Genomic DNA, 17677 nt, shown 5'->3' with positions numbered 1-17677 from the left:
GAAACCCTTTCCCTCTTTGTCATTGCTAACCTCTGTACCAAGCACGGTCATGTTTAAAAAAGGAATATTAAATGAATGAAAGTCTGTTAGGCCTCTGACTGATCTTCTCTACAGAAGGTCCACTAAGATTTAGAGATAGAACTTGTTATTCGTAGGCGCAATGCAGTCTTCTGAAAAGAAGTAGAATTGTTAAAGGAAGACATATTAGGATCTTTGGAAGAGAACCTCAGTAGACATTCTTAAACGTTTATTATGTATAAGCCACTGTAGAAGATTAACACTGAAGTGCTCCATGACCTAATGGACATATTCATAGTGATGTTCATGATTTCATTACAGGCTTGTTCTCTTGAGCTCCCATCTCTGAAACAGGTCTTGCAGAAGAATAAATGGGACACAGTAACAATGTAACAGAATTTGTCCTCCTGGGACTCACTCAGGATCCTGAGGGCCAAAAAGCATTATTTGTCATGTTTTTGCTCATTTACATTGTGATGATGGTGGGAAATGTGCTCATTGTCATGATCATTATTGTTAGCCCCTCCCTGGACTCCCCCATGTACTTCTTCCTTGCCTGTTTGTCACTAATGGATGCTGTTTATTCCGCTGACATTTCTCCCAAAATGATTGTAGACTTACTTTAGGATAAAAAGACTATTTCCTTCCCAGCTTGCATGGGCCAGCTCTTCATAGGACACTTATTTGGTGGTACTGAGGTCTTTCTTCTGGTGGCAATGGCCTATGACCGCTATGTGGCCATCTGTAAGCCACTGCATTACTTGACCATCATGAATCGACAGGTTTGCATTCTGTTGCTGGTGGTGGTCTGCGTTGGAGGATTTTTACACTCTTTGGTTCAACTTCTCTTTGTGTACAGCCTCCCCTTCTGTGGCCCCAATGTCATTGATCACTTCTGCTGTGACATGTACCCATTATTGGAACTTGCTTGCACCGACACCTATTTTATAGGACTCACTGTTGTTGCCAATGATGGAGCCATCTGTATGGTAATTTTTATCCTTCTACTAATCTCCTATGGGGTCATCCTAAGCTCCCTGAAGACTTACAGTCAGGAAGGGAGGCACAAAGCCCTGTCTACCTGCAGCTCCCACATCACAGTAGTTGTCCTCTTTTTGTCCCCTGTATTTTCTTGTATGTTAGACCTGTTTCCAACTTTCCCATTGACAAATTCATGACTGTGCTGTATACAGTTATCACTCCCATGTTGAATCCTCTGATATACACCTTGAGAAATTCTGAGATGAAAAATGCTATGGAAAAAATCTTAAGTAAAAGGTTAACTACAGGTAGAGTAAAAATGTGTACCCATACTGAAAATATCATTGCTAATTCTAAAGCAAGAAATAGGCAATAAATGATCACAATGAACGATTAAGTCAATTCAATGGATTCTCCATGAATACTTCACTGTATTAATGTAAAGATATCCAAAATGTAGAATAAATTACTCTTTGAGGTTAGAATTAAACTAATAGAGTTATTCTGGAGGCTAGATAAAGGGCATATATATTTTTAATGTTATAAATAAAAATAGGAGGCTGAGCCAAGATGGCAGAATAGACAGGCACTTCCAGCGAGCCCTTTTTACAACGAAGACCAGAAAAAGAAAGTGAAACAAGTATATTTGTGACAAGCTGGGAGCCCTGAGCTTCAAAGACAAGCTTAGAAAATGAACTGCCTATTAAACAAGGTCTTCACCTACCCACATCAGGGACCTAAGGACTCGTAGCTCCACTCAGGTCACCCAGCCACCCGTGACAGGGGTCCAAGGATAACTGGTACCTCCCAGTCCTTACAACCAAAAACTTTGGGTGCCCACATTCCATCTGTAGAGTCCACCCACTTCACGCTCTAGGGAATAGGGACGCACTTTCGTCAGAAGCACTCGTGGGTTGGTTCTCAGCTCTCTACCTTGTTCAGAGTGTGACCCCCTCCTGCAATCAGATTCTGGTACATACACTAATCACCCTGCCCCTCTAAGGCTGTAGGACAGAGCCTGTACCACACACTTGATGGTCAGCTACCTGGAAACCTGAGCTGAATTCATACAAGAAAAGTGAATACGTTCCTAGACTGATACACCTCATAACAGCTCTAGCCATCTGGGCTCAGGACATCAGAACTCCAAAGGCAAAAATAATCAAGCTAGCTCACTCAAGTAACCCATTTGGGTATATCAAAACAAAACAAAGCAAGAACCTATGACACAGTAAGCAAGCATAAACTAATACAATAAATAAACTAATAAACTAATACTTATAGATGGCTCGAAGACAGCAGTCAATATCGAGTCACATAAAGAAACAGACCATGATCACCTCAACAAGCTCTCAAAGCAAAGAATCCAGGGATCTTCTAGATGAAAGTGTATTCCTGGAATTACCAGAGACAGAAAAGAAAACCTTAATGTACAGAACCCTTCAAGACATCAGTAAGGAATTGAGGAAATACACAGAGCAAGCCAAGGAACACACAGATAATGCAATTGAAGAAATAAGAGGGATTATTCAGGAACATAATGAAAAATTTAATAAACTGGAAAAATCCATGGACAGACACCAATCAGAAATTCAGAAGATTAACAATAAAATTACAGAATTAGACAACTCAATAGAAAGTCAGAGGAGCAGAACTCAGCAAGTAGAAGCCAGAATTTCTGAACTCGAAAATAAATAAATTGGCATTAATATATTTGAAGAAAAACTAGACAAAAGAACTAAAAAAATGAAGGAACCTTAAGAATCATGTGGGACTCTATCGAGAGAAATAACCTACAAGTGATTGGAGTACCAGAACAGGGGAGGCATAACAGAAAATACAGAGAGAATTGTTGAAGATTCTTTGGCAGAAAACCTCCCTTATATCGTGAAAGATGAGACGATATCTATCCAAGATGCTCATCGAACTTCACATAAGGTAGATCTTAAGAGAATGTCACCAAGACATATTATAATCAAACTTGCCAAAACCAAAGATAAGGAGAGAATTATAAGGGCAGCTAGGGATAGACAAAAAGTCACCTTTCAAAGAAGAGCCAATAAGAATAAGCTTGGAGGTGGTGTCAAGATGGCGGAATAGACAGACGCTTCTGTCGAGCTCTCTTTACAACAAAGACCCGGAAAAAAACAAGTGAAACGAGTATATTTGTGACAAGCTGGGAGCCCTGAGCATCAAAGGCAAGCTTAGACAATGAACTCAAGAGCAGGGGAAGGAAGAGACTGTTCAGAAGTGAAGAGGAGTTACCAGACCTGAATCGCGGTGAGCCTTCAGGCACCATTCCCGGAGCTGCCCCGGCGGTGGAGGCAGGCTGTTCCTAGCATTTGGCCGCAGTTTCCTCAGAGAGAAGCAGCCAGCCACACAGCCCACTCATGGCTCTGGAACCTGAGGAGAACGGGGCTCTCGGCAAAAGCTAAGTACTTGTGTATATTTTGCCACGCCCCCCCACCCTCAAGCCGGCTTCAGCGGCTGTATCCCTAGGCCTGAGATAGACCCTGGTGAGCACCTAAAGCCAACCTCCTGGCCTTGGGGAAGGAAAAAATTTGCAATGGGCGGGGGGAAGATAATTTGCTAGCTCCATTAACCAGGGGAGCTCAGGACAGAAGTGGCTCCTGTCCAGGCATAAACCGTCCTTGGACCTTGAGCACCTTTCCCTTCTGCATGGACCTGTGTGGGCCTACTTTGGCAGAATAGGCCCTTGTTGGTAAACTTCAACTATTTCAGGTGTGTGGTGAAGAGGTGGGTGTTTGATGTTTGACATTGCTTTGCCTATTAAACAAGGTCCTCACCTACCCACATCAGGGACCTAAGGACTGGTAGCTCCACTCAAGTCACCTAGCCACCCGTGACAGGGGTCCAAAGATAACTGGCACCTCCTAGTCCTTACAACCAAAAACTTTGGGTGCCCATTCTCCCTCTGCAGAACCCACCCAGGAGCACGCTCTAGGGAACAGAGAAGCGTTCCCCTAGAGACACTTAAGTGTCGGTTCTCAGCCCCCTGCTTTGTTCAAAGCGTGACCCCCTGCTGCAATCAGATACCGGTATGTACGCCTATTACCCCTGCCCCTCTAAGACTGTAGGACAGAGTCTGTACCACACACTTGATGATCAGCTACCTGGAAACCTGAGCTGAATTCATACAAGAAAACTGAATGGACTCCTAGACTGACATACCTCATAACAAATCTAGCCAGCTGCGGACAGGACACCAGAGCTCCAAAGGTGAAAATAATCAAGCTAGCTCACCTAAACAACCCATAGGGGTATACCAAAACAAAACAGAGCAAGCAGCTATGACACAGTCAGCAAGCACAAACTAACACAATAACTTACAGATGGCTTCGAGACAATAGTCAATATCAAGTCACATAAAGAAACAGACCATGATCACTTCAACAGGCTCTCAAAACAAAGAATTCACGGATCTTCTAGATGAAAGTGCATTCCTGGAATTACCAGATGCAGAATACAAAAGTTTAATATACAGAACCCTTCAAGACATCAGGAAGGAAATGAGGCAACATGCAGAACAAGTCAAGGAACACACAGATAAAGCAAGTGAAGAAATTAGAAAGATTATTCAGGAACATAATGAAAAGTATAATAAGCTGGAAAAATCCATAGACAAACAGCAATCAGAAATTCAGAAGATTAAAAATAAAATTACAGAATTAGACAACTCAATAGAAAATCAGAGGAGCAGAACTGAGGAAGTAGAACCTAGAATTTCTGAACTTGAAGATAAATCACTTGGCACTGATATATTTAAAGAAAAATCAAATAAAAGAACTTTAAAAAAATGAAGAAACCTTAAGAATCATGTGGGGCTCTATCAAGAGAGATAACCTACTAGTGATTGGAGTACCAGAACAGGGAGGGATAACAGAAAATACAGAGAAAATTGTTGAAGATTTGTTGGCAGAAAACTTCCCTAATATTGTGAAAGACGAGACGATATCTATCCAAGATGCTCATCGAACTCCACATAAAGAAAGTCACCAAGACATATTATAATCAAACTTGCCGAAACCAAAGATAAAGAGAGAATTATAACCCAAAAAAACCCAGTGCCGTCGAGTCGATTCTGACTCATAGAGACCCTATAGGACAGAGTAGAACTGCCCCATAGAGTTTCCAAGGGGTGCCTGGCGGATTCGAACTGCTGACCCTCTGGTTAGCGGCCGTAGCACTTAACCACTATGCCACCAGGGTTTCCAATTATAAGAGCAGGGAGGGATAAACAAAAAGTCACTTACAAAGGAGAGCCAAAAAGAATAAGCTTGGACTACTTGGCAGAAACTGACAAAAGAAAAACAGGAGAGGAAGCAAATAACCTGAAAAAGAAGTGAGATGGGCAATATTACAACAGGCCCAACTGAAAGTGTGCGTCAGCACTGTATTCTTTCACCATACGTATTTAATCTGTATGCTGAGCAGATAACCTGAGAAGCTGGGTTATATGAAGAATGGGGCATCAGGATTGGAGGAAGACTCATTAACAACCTGTGTTATGCAGATGGACACAACCTTGCTTGCTGAAAGTGAAGATGATCTGAAGCACTTACTAATGAAGATCAAAGAACACAGCCTTCAGTATGGATTACACCCCAACATAAAGAAAACCAAAATCCTCACAACTGGACCAATGAGCAACATCATGATGAATGGAGAAAAGATTGAAGTTGACAATGAATTCATTTTACTTGGATCCACAATCAACAGTCATGGAAGCAGCAGTCAAGAAATCAAAAGACGCATTGCATTGGGGAAATCTGCTGCAAATGAACTCTTCAAAGTGTTGAAGAGCAAAGATGTCACCCTGAAGACTAAGGTGCCCCTGACCCAAGCCATGGTATTTTCGACCACATCATATGCATGTGAAAGCTGGACAGTGAATAAGTTGATGCTTTTGAATTGTGGTGTTGGCGAAGAATATTGAATATACCATGGACTGCCAAAAGAACGAAAAAATATGTCTTAGAAGAAGTGCTCCTTAGAGGCAAGGATGGCAAAACTGCGTCTTATGTACTTTGGACATGTTGTCAGGAGGGATCAGTCCCTGGAGAAGGACATCATGCTTGGCAGAGTACAGGGTCAGTGGAAAAGAGGAAGACCCTCAACAAGGTGTATTGACACAGTGGCTGCAACAATGAGCTCAAGCAGAACAACGATTGTAAGGATGGCTAAGGACCGGCAGTGTTTCATTCTGTTGTGCATAGGGTCGCTATGAGTCAAAACCAACTCAACACCACCTAACAGCAACAACAAATGCTCATCCAAAGACTTCGCCAAAAGAGTAAAAAGACTATCTACAGACTGGGAAAATGTTTTTAGCTATGACATTTCTGATGAGTGCCTGATCTCTAAAATCTACATGATACTGCAAAAACTCAACTGGAAAAAGACAAATAACCCAATTAAAAAATGAGCAAAAGATATGAATAGACACTTCATAAAGAAGACATTCAGGTAGCTAAGAGATATGTGAGGAAATGTCCGCGATCATTAGCCATTAGAGAAATGCAGATCAAAACTACAATGATATTTCATCTCACTCCAACAAGGCTGGCATTAATCCAAAAAACACAAAATAATAAAAGTTGGGGAGGGCTGTGGAGAGATTGGAACACTTATACACTGCTGGTGGGAATTTTAAAATGGTACAACCACTTTGGAAATAGATTTGGTGCTTCCTTAAACAGCTGGAAATAGAACTACCATGCGATTCAGCAATCCAAACTGAAGGCTGTGGTCTTTGATCTTCATTAGTAAGTGCTTCAAATCCTCTTCACTTTCAGCAAACAAGGTTGTGTCATCTGCATAGCGCAGGTTGTTAATGAGTCTTCCTCCAATCCAGAGGCCCGTTTTTCTTTATATAGTCCAGCCTCTCGGATTATTTCCTCAGCGTATAGATTGAATAGATATGGTGAAAGAATACAACCCTGATGCTCACCTCTCCTGACTCTTAACCAATCAGTATCCCCTTGTTCTGTCCGAACAACCCCCTCTTGATCTATGTAAAAGTTCCTCATGAGCACAATTAAGCGTTCTAGAATTCCCATTCTTCTCAGCGTTATCCATAGTTTGTTATGATCCATACACTCGAATGCCTTTGCATAGGCAATAAAACACAGGTAAACATCCTTCTGGTATTCTCTGCTTTCAACCAGGATCCATCTGACATCGGCAATGATATTTCTGGTTCCACGTCCTCTTCTGAAACTGGCCTGAATTTCTGGCAGTTCCCTGTGGATATACTGCTGCCTCCGTTTTTGAATGATCTTCAGCAAAATTTTACTTGCTTGTGATATTAATGATATTGTTCTATAATTTCCACATTTGATTGGATCAGCTTTCTTGGGAATAGGCATAAATATGTATCTCTCCCAGTCAGTTGGCCAGGAAGCTGTCTTCCATATTTCTTGGCATAGAAGAGTGAGCACCTCCAGCGCTGCATCTGTTTGTTGAAACATCTCAATTGATATTCCATCAATTCCTGGAACATTGCTTTTCCCCAATGCCTTCAGAGCAACTTAGACTTCTTCCTTCAGTACCATCAGTTCCTGATCATATGCCACCTTTTGAGATGGTTGAATATCAACTAATTCATTTTGGTATAATGACTCTGTGTATTGCTTCCATCTTCTTTTGATGCTTCCTGCACCGTTTAATATTTTCCCCATGGAATCCTTCAGTATTGCAACTTGAGGCTTGAATTTTTACTTCAGTTCTTTCAGCTTGAGAAAAACCAAGCTTGTTCTTCTCTTTTGATTTTCCATCTCCAGCTCTTTGCACAAGTCATTATAATACTTTACATTGTCTTCTGGAGCTGTCCTTTGAAATCTTCTGTTCAGTTTTTTACTTCATCATTTCTTCCTTTTGCTTTAGCTGCTCGACCTTAGGAGCCCTAATACAAGGCATAAACAGTATACAAAACATTGTTAAGAATGCAGAGGAAGAGCTCCTGAAATTCAAACACCTATGCTCATCCAACTCAAGGGCACTGGGTGGTTTTTTTTTTTATGCTCATCCAAAGACTTCACCAAAAGAGCAAAAAGACTACCTACAGACCGGGAAAAAGTTTTTAGCTATGACATTTCCCATCAGCACCTGATCTCTAAAATCTACATGATTACTGCAAAAAATCAACTACAAAAAGAAAAATAACCCAATTAAAAAATGGGCAAATGATATGAACAGACACTTCTCTAAAGACATTCAGGTAGCTAACAGATACATGAGGAAATGCTCATGGTCATTAGCTGTTAGAGAAATGCAAATCAAAACTACAATGATATTTCATCTTACTCCAATATGGCTGGCATTAATCCAAAAAACACAAAACAATAAATGTTGGGGAGGCTGTGGAGAGATTGGATCACTTATACACTGCTGGTGGGAATGTAAAATGGTACAACCACTTTGGAAATTGATTTGGCACTTCCTTAAAAAGCTAGAAATAGAACTACCATATGACCTAGCAATCCCACTCCTCGGAATATATTGTAGAGAAATAAGAGCCTTTACACGAACAGATATATGCACACCCATGTTTATTGCAGCACTGGTTACAATAGCAAAAACATGGAAGCAACCAAGGTGCCCATCAACGGATGATGGGTAAAAAATTATGGTATATTCACACAATGGAATACTACGCATCAATAAAGAACAGTGAAGAATCTGCGAAACATTTCATAACACGGAGGAACCTGGAAGGCATTATGCAGAGTGAAATGAATCAGTTGCAAAAGGACAAATATTGTATAAGACCACTATTATCAGAACTTGAGAAATAATTTAAACTGAGAAGAAAACATTCTTTTGCGGTTACGAGAGGTGGGTAGGAGGGAAGGTGGGAGAGGGGTATTCACTAAGTAGATAGTAGATAGGAACTACTTTAGGTGACAGGAAAGACAACACACAATACAGGCAAGGTCAGCACAACTGGATTAAACCAAATGCGAAGAAGTTTCCTGAATAAACTGAATGCTTCGAAGGCCTGCATAGCAAGGGCAGGGGTCTGGGGACCATGGTTTCAGGGGACATCTAAGTGAATTGGCGTAATAAAATCTATTAAGAAAACATCCTGCTTCCCACTTTGAAGACTGGTGTTTGGGTCTTAAATGCTAGCAAGTGGCCATCTCAGATGCATCGATGAGTCTCAATCCACCTGGATCAAAGGAGAATGAAGAACACCAAAGACACAAGGTAATTACGAGCCCAGGAGACAGAAAGGGCCACATGAACCAGAGACTACATCATCCTGAGACCAGAAGAACTAGAAGGTGCCCAGCTATAACCAATGACTGCCCTGACAGGGAATACAACAGAGAACCCCTGAGGGAGCAGGAGAGCAGTGGGATGCAGACCCAAATTCTCATAAAAAATCCAGACTTAATGGTCTGACTGAGACTAGAAGGACCCCGGTGGTCATGGTCCCCAGACCTTCTGTTGGCCCATGACAGGAACCATTCCCGAAGCCAACTCTTCAGACATGGATTGGACTGGACAATGGGTTGGAGAGGGATGCTGGTGAGGAGTGAGCTTCTTGGATCAGGTGGACACTTGAGACTACGTTAGCATCTCCTGCCTGGAGGGGAGATGAGATGGTAGAGGGGGTTAGAAGCTGGCAAAATGGACACAAAAAGAGAAAGTAGAGGGAGGGAGCGGGCTGTCTCGGGGGAGAGTAATTGGGAGTATGTAGCAAGGTGTATATAAGTTTTTTGTGTGAGAGTCTGACTTGATTTGTGAAATTTCGCTTAAAGCACAATAAAAATTAGAAAATAAATAAATGAAAATAAAACTAAGCTCACATGGTAATTTTGTTTTTCTGAGTACATACCAAAACAGGACTTTCTTTTAAAAAGAGAAAAAACAAATTACTTTGGAAAATTTTGTGTCATTCAAATTAATGAGAAAACAACTTGACCAATACTTAGAACAAATTTCTGAGGGCAAAAGTATGGTTTTAAAATTTTACTGTTCGTTATTTATTAGCACAACAGCTACTTTGAAGCTCCACTATGCATTTTGTGCTTAAGATTACTTCTGTTCCTCTGTTCAATGTCTGTGCATTTGCAATTCTGCGTATTTTAGTGGGACATGATGTTGTGTTTGGTTTGAGACACCATCAGTGAGCAAGTTTGATAGATGGGATGTGGTTGATGAAGAAAACTCATGAGTTCTTGATTAGAGGACAGATAGTACTCTTTCACTTTAGATTTGAAAATAATATTAATCTGAGTTATAAACATATTTACATTTTTCCTCATTAGTTATTACGTGTATTTTTTGTAATTCTTAAAAGATTAGATAGAGCTTCTGATTTTATGTCCATGAAATTGAAGATATGGAAAGAAATGTGTTGTTTTGCATAAGCAGCACTTTCCCTAAAAGTTGTATTAAACTGAAAGGCTTTTTTTTATGTAGAGACTTAGTAATGATTTGTTTGGTAAAAAGAAAATTTTGTTTTTTCAATTTTATGTAAAAAAAAAAAAAAAAAAGAAGTTTTTTTCAGCCTACCGCCCATCCAGGAACATCCCAAAATCAGAAAGCAGAAAGAATTTTCTCAGTGTAGTATGGAACATTATCTATGTTTAACAAGAGTTTACTTTTCCAACTAAAACATAGACTTTAGAACTTTTCTTATTTTTAAATTTTAGTGTGTAATTTTTCACGTATACCCAGCAACATATGCAATTATTTATAAACCTTGTAGTCTTTTACCTAGATTATCAATATCACTGAAACTACCTGATCGTACTTCTCTGATGCCATTTTTCCACATCTTCTCAGAATTAATCCCAATCCTAATTTTTTAATCATAGTTAAAAATAGTTTAATTATGTCTGTATGTATCCTTAAAGTATATTGTTTAGATTTTCTTATTCCAGTAGTTTCGTTATGGAATATTTGGTGCTGTCTATGTGTAGGATCATATCATTTGCAAATAGAGAGAGTTTTACCAATTCATTTTGATTTGGATGCCATTATTTCTTTTTCTTCTCTTACTGCTCTAGCTAGGACTTCCAGTACTATGTTAAATACGAGTAGTGATAAAAAGCCTCCTTGTCTTGTTCATGTTCTCAAGGAGAATGCTTTCAGCCTCTCTCCATTGAGAATGATGTTGGCTTTTGGTTTTGCATAGATGCCCTTTATTATGTTGAGGAATTTCTCTACTATTCCTATTTTATTGGGAGTTTTTTATCAGGAATAAGTGTTGGGCTTTATCAAATGTCAACTGTGTTATCATGTGATTTTTTCTTTTGTTCTATTTATACAATGGATTACGTTGATTGATTTTCTAATGTTGAACCATCCTTGCATACCTGGTATGACTCTCACGTGGTAGTGGTGTATTACCTTTTTAAAGTGATGCTGAATACTTTTGGCTAGAATTTTGCCGTGCATTTTTGCTTTTATGTTCATGAGAGATATTGGTCTGTATTTTCATTTTTTAAGTTTGTATATTTTCCTGGCTTTAGTATCAGGGTTATACTGGCTTTATAGAATGAATTTGGGAGATTTCCTTCATTTCTATGCTTTGAAATAATTTGAATAGTACTGGTGTGAGCTCTTCTCTGAATGAATGTTTGGTAGAATTCTCCAGTGAAGCAGTTGAGGCCAGGGTTTTTTTGTTGGGAGTTTTTATTTTTTACCGCATTCAATCTCTTCTCTTGTTATGCATTTTTCCGATTTTCTGTATCAGTTTTTCTGAGTTTAGGTAGGTAGTGTGCTTGTAGAAATCTGCCCATTTCCTCTAGTTTCTCAAATTTGCGGGAGTACAATGTTTCATAGTATTCTATTGTGATGTTTTTTGTTTTAGATAGGTCTATTGTAATGTCTCTTTTCTCATCTTATTTGTGTCATTTGTTTCCTCTTCCTCTCCTGTTTTTCTTTTGTCAGCTTGTCCAATGCTTTGCCAGAGTTTTTGACCTTTTCAAAGAACGAGGTTTTGGTCTTGTTGATTCTTTCTTTCTCTCTCTTTTTTTTTTTTTTTTCTGATATTTCATTTATTTCTGCTGTAATCTTTATTACTTCCTTTTTTCTGTTGCCTCTGGCCTCTTTTTGCTGTTCTCTTTCTATTTGTTCAAGTCATAGAGCTAACATTTTTATTTTTGTGTGTTCTTCTATTCTGATGTGTACATTTATTGCTATAAATTGACCTCTGAACACTGCCTTTGCTGTGTCTCAAAGGCTTCGATATGATATGTTTACATTCTCATTTGATTCTAGGAATTTTTTGATTCCCTCTTAGATTTCTTCTATTACCCAGTGGTTTTTAAGGCAGATGTTATTCAATCTTCATGTATTTGATTTTTTTCCCTTGCTCTTTTCTTGTTGATTTCTACTTTTATGGTGTTGTGATTAGAATGTTTTGTATTATTTTAATGGTTTGGATTTTATTGAGGGTTGTTTTGTGCCTAAAATGTGGCCTATTTTGGAGAATGTTTCATGTGCATTGGAAAAAATGCACACTTTGCTGGTGCTTGGTAGAGTGTTCTATGTATGTCTATGAGGTAAAGTTGGATGATCATGGCCTTTAGATCTTCCGTATTTTTGCTGTGTTTCTTTCTAGATGTTCTGCCCACTATTGAGTGATGTGCTGAAGTCTACTACTATTATTGTGGAACTGAACATTTCTCTTTTCTGTACTTGTAGAGTTGGTTTTATGTATTTTGGAACCCTGTCATTGAGTGTATAGATATTTATTAAAGTTTTGTGTTCTTGGTTGATTGTCATTTTAATCATTATTGTCTTTACGATCAGTTTCGCTGTAAAGTCTATTTTATATGAAAGTAATATTGCTACTCCTACTCTTTTGGTTACTGTTTGCTTGATATATTTTTCTTTCTTTTAATTTTTAGTATGTTTATGACTTTGTGTCAATGATATGTCTTTTGGAGACAGCATATAGTTGAATTCTTTTTAATCCATTCTGCCCCTTTCTGTCTCTTTATGGGTGCATTTAAGCCATTAACATTCAGTGTGATTATCGATAGATACGCAACCCCAGCACTGTCAAGTTGATTCCGACTCGTATTGACAGTATAAGACAGAGTAGAACTGCCCCATAGAGTTTGCAAGGAGGGCCTGGCAGATTTGAACTGCTGACCTTTTAGTTAGCAGCCATAGCACTTAACCACTATGTCACCAGGGTTTCATAGGTATGAGTTTATTGCCGTCTTGTTGTGCTTTTCTTTTGCGGTGCTGACGTTTTCTTTGTTCCTCTTACTTTCCTGTGCTGAGTTCCTTTTGTTTGTGGATTTTCTTTTCTTTTCTTTCATTATCATAGGTTTTGTTTTAATGAGTCTTTACGTGTTTCTTCTTTTTTTATTAGCATGGTTAGGTTTGTTAACTTTCTTTGCGGTGTCCTTGAAATTTAACCTTAACTTCCTAAGTCAGAATCAGTCATTTATTACTTGATATTGCCTTGAATCCCTTTCCATCTGAAAGTTCTATATCTGTCCCATTTATTCTCCATTTTTATTGTTTTGACATTGTCATCATTTACTAATAGGCATTCCTGTTTTCCTTTCCATGTATTTAGCCTTGTTTTAATATTGAGAGTCCTTTACCTACGTTGGTATCTGGCTGATGCTGACCTACGTCCTAGACTCTGGTTGTTGTCTGATGTTGCTGGTTCTCTAGCAGATAGTCTCCCTGTAATATTTCTTTTAAGTAAGGTTTGTTTTTTTTAGAATTCCCTTAATTTCTGTTTATCTGGATATGTACTAATTTTGCAATCACATTGTGGAGTTTGCAGGATATATTCTTGGTTGGCAGTTTTATCAATTCAAGGTTTTATATGTCATCCCCATCACCTTCTTGCCTGAACTGTTTTTGCCAAGTCATCAGAGTTTAATCTTATTTTTCCCATTTGTGACTTTTTGTTTTTCTAGTGCTCCTTTCAGGATTCTTTCTGTCTTTGGTTTTGGCAAGTGTGATTATGATATATTGTGGTTACATGCTTTTGGAGTCCACCCTATAGGGGTCCTTTGAGCATATTGGATGGTCAGTTTTTCATCTTTCATGCTATTTTGGAAGTTTTCTGTCAGCAAATCTTCAACAATCTTCTCTGTGTTTTCTACTTTCTCCCCTGTTCTGAAATTCCAATCACGTGAAAATTTTTGTTCTTAATTGTATCCCTTAAAATTCCTAATTTTTCTTCATTTTCTTCACTATTTTTTCCTCAAAGTGGTGTCCATATATTTGTCTTCAATGTTGCTGATTCTTTCTTCCATTGTTTCAAATATGCTTCTAAAGCCTTCTGTAGAGTTGTCTATTTCTGAACTTTTGTTATCTTTCTGATTTCTAGTTGCCTTTTTTTGCATAGTTTCTAATTGTTTATTTATTGTGATGAGTTGTTCTTGCATTATTTTCCTGAATTCTTCCATATTTTTGTGTTTGTTTTCCTTGATTTTGGTTGTGTTTTTGTGGGTTTCATCTGTTCTTTTTCCATGATTTTATGTATTTTTACCTTTTTTTTTTTTCTGTATTTTTCTTGATCTCTTTCCTAATGTCTTGGAGAGCTCTAAATATTAGTATTTTGAATCATCAGGTAGTTCCACTGCCTTTTCTTCTTTATTTTGCTCACTTGCTGGAGCCATCTTGTCCTACTGTCTCTGAGTCTTTCAGTTCTTATTTTCTTTATTTATTGATTCCATATTTTTTATTTCATCCTATATTTATCTTTTCTTTTGATGTCAATGTGGGTAGGCTCTTGCACACCTTGTCTGGCGTGCAGGGCAGCAGCAGTCAGGGTGAGTCCACTTCTTTCTACACTGATTTGATGAGGTGGGTGAAGGTGGACTGTGTGGGTGCTATTTCTTTCAGATGTTGGTCCAGAGGTGTGGGAGCATTCACAGCTCCTCACCACATGGATGGGGGTGTCAGACGGGGTGTGGTACAAGATTACTTCCCACCTTTCAGCCATTGGTTGAGTAGTGGGAGAGGACATGCAATGCGAGTCTGGGGTGGAGGTGTGCCTGAGTGTCAAGGATGCTCTAGCCTTGGCTTCTGGGTTGGGGCCCAAGCAAAGGGAGGGAAATGGCATGTGGGGCAGAGGGGTGAGGTGTGGAAAAGCTTGTATTTCTGGTTACCAAGTGTTCTATATCCTGTTGTGAGCTCTGTGAAGTTGCTTTCCCATCTTCCCTCTTTTGGGTCATTGCTGGCTGTGCTTCAAGATGCCAACAGTGTTCATATTTGTTGACAGGAGACCTCCCTTCATGTTTGTCCTGGCTTTCTGTTTTCTGTCAATATCTTCTTTCATTCAGTATTTGACGTAGTTCCTTACCCCTTCATTTGATGGAAAAAAGTTCCAGGATTGACGTTTGTATCTGTTTTACTTAGTTTTTTGGGTCTTTGCTACAGACAGATGGGATGGTGGTTCTGTCTATAGCATCAGGTTGTCTGAATTCACACGATTCATTTTGTAATATGGATATCCATTTGTTCAAATACCCATTCGTTATAAGTGTTTTTCTTCCCCATTGAATTTAATGAAACTTTTTGAATATATATGAACATATACTGTGGTTCTATTTCTAGACTCTGTGGTCAATTTTGTTCAACTATTTGTCTAACTGAAGAAGCATAAGAGAGTATTAATTACATTTGTTTTGTAGTAAATTCTAAAATCATGTAGTGTTATTCTACCACTTTTATTTTCAAGATTATTTTAGCTGTAGGACCTTTTCATTTTAATATATATTTTAGAATCTCTTTGCTCATTTCTACTGTTCCTATTAGGCATTGATGTATAACCAACTACCCTAAAACTTGGTAGCTTAAAAAAACATATATTATTTTTTGTATCTCACATTTTTAGGGGGTTAGAAATTTAGGCAGACCTTGACTGATCAATCTTGCTGCATATGGCATAGAGTTAGTTCAGTGTTTGATATTCTGCTAATGGCCGTACTTACAGTGGGACCGAGATGACTTCACTCAGATGAATGGTGCCCTGACAGGAATGTCTTGAAGACTGGGCTCTGCTGGATCCCTCTTCTTCTCCATGTAGACCTATATAGAGAAGATTTCTCCAGCGAGCTTCTTAGACTCCTTAAATGGCTACTCATGGCTCTGAGAGGGAGAAGGCAGAAGCTGCCAGACTAGGTAAGGGCTATCGCCCCAAATGGCTCAACATTCTGTCATATTCTAGTGATCAAGCCAGCCACAGACTTGTCCAGATTGATAAGGGTGAAGAAATTGACTCCATATCTTTGGGCAGTGTTAACATAACATGAAGAAAAGCATAGGATAGAAGATATTGTGTCCACCTTTAGAAATACAATTTATACTGTATAAATTGTATACAGTATACCTATGGTCACAATAACACACATACTCACACAGGCAAGGTACATTCATCCTCTTCATCAACATCTTATCCCATCATGGCATCAGCTTGTAGTTCAGGACTTCAATTTCTAAATCCATATCAGGTATGGATGAGGCTCCTTGGGTACAGTTCATTTCATACAGCTCCTAAATTATTGTTTCTCTATATTTAAAGCTGTATGAACTGCAGTCATTCCCTCTTCCACACACACTATATACAATGGGAGGGGATGCAAGATAACCAAAATACACACTACTTTTCAAAAGAGTGGAAAGCAAAAGTTATGCAGTGTGTAGAAGTTAGTTTGAAAGTATTTTAATTTTCTCTTGTTCCAAAAGTATTTTTTAAAGAAATGCTGAGTAGAATTCATTGATAAAGCTATATATGAATTTGGGAGGGGGGGGAAGATTTGTCTTATTTAAAGTATTGATTAATTTAACAGGTATTATGTTATTCTGATTTTTAATTTTGTGTGTGTCTCTTCCAAAAGTTGTGTTACTCAAAGGTTTCTTCCACTTCTCAGTTGGCAAAAATATTGGCATACATTTGTTTATAATATCCTTTTGGAATATACAGAATCTGCAGCGATGGCCCATTTTTCTCTACCAAATCTGGCAGTTTGTTTTTCCTCTTATTTTTTAAATTCCTTTTGCTAGACAGTTATCCATTTCATTAGTCTTGTCAAAAACTGACTCCTAGTTTTATATATTTTCTCTATTTTTTAATTAATTTCTAGAGAAATGATTTCTCTTTTGTATTTACTGTTTCGATTCTACCATATTCTCCACGTTTATTTTGCTCTTTCTAGCTTCTTGAGACATTTTGAGGGTTTGTTGATGATTTTTTACAAAATCTTGTAACTCTCTTTTTCATCTTTGCTTAAGAATTATGTTGTGTGTAGAAATTAGTTTGAATGTATTTTAGTTATGAGACATATATCTGTATGATATAAGTCCTCTGAAATGTATTGTAACTTGTTTTGTACTAGAATATTGTCTATTTTGGTGAATGTTCCATGATGACTTTGTGATAAACAGAATAGTCACACATTTTCTTTCCCTTTTCTATTGCCATACCATTACCTTACTTTTGTCTTTAATGGTTTAATACAAAGCTTTAGATTCAGATAATCATTACCCAGTGTTTTATTCTACAAAGTATAACTTGTCATTTTAGAATTATTATAGGAATTTTGGGTTCAGTTTTATAATCAGATTTAATGTTAAGAGATAATTGTATACATATTCTTCTTGCAGTATAAGTTGCTGTGAAGTTTTTTATCATTTCCTTAAAATGAATTCCAAAATGAAATTT

The 17677-nt window shown here is 38.2% G+C and overlaps 1 pseudogene; it reads left to right on the top strand.

Annotated features, from left to right (window-relative positions):
• Positions 1-286: 286 nt before the first annotated feature.
• Positions 287-1375, top strand: LOC135228521 (olfactory receptor 4A5-like; annotated as a pseudogene).
• Positions 1376-17677: the final 16302 nt, after the last annotated feature.

The sequence above is a fragment of the Loxodonta africana genome, chromosome 22 (genome assembly GCF_030014295.1).
Source record: "Loxodonta africana isolate mLoxAfr1 chromosome 22, mLoxAfr1.hap2, whole genome shotgun sequence".
Taxonomy (NCBI): domain Eukaryota; kingdom Metazoa; phylum Chordata; class Mammalia; order Proboscidea; family Elephantidae; genus Loxodonta; species Loxodonta africana.
Note: the sequence above shows the minus strand (reverse complement) of the source record. Positions and strands in the feature narration are given on the sequence as shown.